Below are 3,858 nucleotides of genomic sequence, written 5' to 3' on the forward strand. Positions count from 1 at the left end.
CTGTGCTGCCCTGTTTAATGACCTATTGAAGGCTTTAGATTGTATTGAAGCCATTGGACGCAGTTTATCATAGCGCACTACGCTTTAATACGGGCAATGGGTTGAGTACAGATCACTGCATTCTGCATCTGAAAGTAGGCTGACACTTAAATGTCTTGTAGATCGATGCATTGCACTCTTTTTGTTTATAAAGCCCTCCTGTATAAACTTTGGCCGCACCTTACTTTATTGTTAACAAGATACCAGACCCGGTCTCCCGTTGATCTCCACTGAGTTAGGTAGATCTGCTTTTAGGATTTTTTTGCACCTTAAGTGTTGAATGATCTCCAATGCACTTTTAAAATTGGAGGAATTGGTGCGTCTAGGGCATTTCAGAAGGCTGGCTGTTAGAGGATCTTATTACTACAGAATGTGTATATTGATATCTATTGTGCTAAACAGGGCTCACCTGGAAAAGAGACCTTGGTCTCAGCATTAAATCCTTGTCAAAATAAAGGTTAACTAAATAAAACAATGGCTGTGTAAAGACAACAAGTTGTATCACAAGATTATCAGTTGTATCATCAAATGCATTTGTACATCAGTTGTGCAAGCTGAGTGTGTATGGGGCCTTTTTGGTACTGGTGAAAAACTGCTGAGCACACATGAAATTGTTACATTCCACCTAAGAACACTCATGACATCATCGCTCACCAAAAGGGAACTAACAAATGAGCCACACACAAGCACTAATGCGAAACAAGTGGGATTTTAAGAGGGGTTTTCAAAGACACTCATGGGCTGTCCACTGAAAGTTGACTAGCAACACGAAAATGGGTCCTGAAAGACACTCACCATGAGTGCCCACTGAATTCGCCCCATAAAAGGGAAACCAAAATAAAAACCCACACCACCTTATAATATGGAGTTAACCAAAGATAAAAGGCTTTGAATTCACAAACTTAAAGAGGAAGACAAACAGCAATTTTAACATCTCTCCTGCCAACTGGAGCGTTGGCTCTGCCAGCACAGATGAAACTAACAACTGATTTACAGGTGCAACACATCCTGATCAACAAGGATGATTCCAATAAGTGTGCGCCACACCCATACAGAACCAACCTATAAAAAAAGCCTTTAACACCTTCCCCCTTTCGTCAACAAGTATATTCCATGTACTTGTTGGAAAAGTTTGCTCACAACCAACAGAACTCTAATTTCACAACTTAAATGCTCCACTTTCTCCAATATAAACACAGTGTTCACTATCTCTCAACACTCCAATACAGTCATAAATCATCAACAAAACAGCCATTCCTTTAAAAAAAAAATCAAAACGTGCACCAGAACACAAAACTAAGACGGACTGCGCAAATTTTAAAGACAAATCAGAAAACAAGTTGTCCTTACCATGGACATGTCTGATTTCAAGGGGAAACTCCTGCAATGTCCGTAGTAACTTTCCTTGGGATTTTCTTCAGTGGAATAACCTCAGGGAAACAAGTCGCAGCACTCATGGTTAAGAAAAATTGGTTACCACTCTTTGTTTTGGGCAAAGAACCAAGAAACCTGCTGAAAGGTTAGTCAAAAACAGAGGTGCAAAGGTGAACTGGCACTGTTCGGTTTACCCATCACCTGGCAAACGTGACAGGATTTACAGTAAACCACAATATCCTGTTCCAGACCAGAAGAAGTTAACCAAGATATGGTCATACGTTTTGTTTACCCCAAGACGCTATCTCTTGTCGAAGCGTAACTAGAACGACAATTTGAGATACAATGGGCCAATCATCTTGCCCAGAAGTGGCGCTGGAACGCCACTTCCTCAGCAGAACACCATCTCTGTCAACGTAACCCACACAAACTTCATCAAACTCCTCCTCTGGATGCATCTCAGCAAAAATAATGAAGAGGGAAGCATCTTTCCTCTGTTCAGCAATCAGCTGCTTCCTAGACATTGAACTGTTGGGACCCTCTTCTTTCAGCGGTCCTACAAACTCACTCACATTTGGGGTTTTCAAAGGAGCGGTCAACCCAAGAGGTTCACCGAAATCATAACCACACAAACCCTTCATCGATCGAACTTGGTGGGATTGCTGTTATCCTCCAACACTACACTTGCTATGTCTAAGAATATTGCAGAGTATAATAGCACACGCTGAGAAAACTCTAGGGTACTTTTCTGATAACTGGAAGGAGTGCTCCCACAAGAAACGTCTCTCTCTTTTATATTTCTGTTTCAATTTAGGACACAGAGAATATGTCCTTTCTCTCAGCAGTATTGACAAACGGGTTGATATGAAGCAGTTTTCTGCTGATCCTTGTCTGGGGAAAAAGCAAAACCTCGTAGTTGGAGGTGACTTCTCTGGATTACTATTTGTAATTCTGTCTTTCATAATTTACGGAACTGTTGTCTGTATGCCTCTGGGAACAACGCTTAAGCTCGAAGGATAGCAGCTTTTAACAGTATCATAATCTGAATTTCACGGCCATTTTAGGGACGATGCAATCCTCTTAAACTGAGTCAAATATACATCCTACTCCTTTTCAGTGAAAGGCGGTACAGCCGGCGCTTCCGAACGAGCTCAAACTCTGTTTAGGGTGGCCCGACTTGATTCAGAGTACTTCCAAGATCTATCTCTCTTTGGCATGCTGCCAACTCCACTTTTAATCGATTGGCATGCTCGCATTCCTGTTCTTGTCTAGCTGCACGTTCTCATTCCATCTTTTTTAACTAAATGTCCTGCTCAAACTAATTGCTGTTGCTCAAATTTTTCCTTTCCTTCTACCTCTCACAGTTTCACATCTACATGGTATACTAGGACCCTTTTCACCATGTTCCCTCTCCAGGAGGATTTTGTCCTCCACCAAAGCAATATCGATTAACTAACTACTGCTTTGGAATCGGCAGGTGCCACTTTGATGTCAATGTTTTGCAATGAGCAGATTCGCCTTTGTACATTTATCCAGTATCTCCAAAGTAGGGTTCCCCACAAATGTTCCCAATTCAGTCAAAAATATGTTTTACCCTTTGAGTGTTCATGCAACTTTCCACTGCTTCGGAATGATTTCACCGACTACAAAAAACCTGGGACAAGATCCCGGACGAGCCCCCCCCCCCCCCCTTTTGTTACGTTCCCACGAAAACAAACTCATGTCATATGTCACAAAAAGGGAACTATTAAATTAGCCACACGGAAAAGCACCAAAGCGAACCAGGTGGTGTTTTAGGAGAGGTTCTCAGACACTCATGGGGGGGGGGTGTCCATTGACAGTTAACTAGCAACAAGAAACAGGATTCTGAAAGACGCCCACCACGAGTACACAATAAATTCCCCCCAGAAAAAGGCAAACCTAAATAAAAACCCACACCACCTTATAATACGAAGTTAAAAGTAAGCGGCGCTAACCAAAGGGGAGAACACAAGATAAAAGGCTTAACCTAAAAAGGACGACAAAAGTCAGCCAAACACTTCCAACATATCTCCTGCCAACTAGAGCATCGGCTCGGCAGCTCTTAAATATTACCTGTGCCAGCACAGGTGAAACTAACGACTAATTAACGAGGCAACAGGTGCCACACACCCTGACCAACAAGGATGAATCCAATTAGGGCGTGCCACACCCACAGAATCAACCTTGAAATCAAACGAGAAGAAACCCAAAACCTGCAACAAAATGAATAAGAAAAACAAAAGTATATTCTATCTCCTCCAGGCCAATGCTTTTCACGTCTAACATATACACTGACACAAAACTAAATATTATTAATACTAAATGATAAAACAGGAACTTCATTATTCCATTAATAACAATACATGACAAACTAAAAATTACATAATTATTACTGCATACAAATAAAACTTTGAATATTTCAAA

This window comes from Salmo salar, chromosome 13 (assembly GCF_965601325.2).
Source record: "Salmo salar chromosome 13, fSalSal1, whole genome shotgun sequence".
In the NCBI taxonomy this organism is placed as follows: domain Eukaryota; kingdom Metazoa; phylum Chordata; class Actinopteri; order Salmoniformes; family Salmonidae; genus Salmo; species Salmo salar.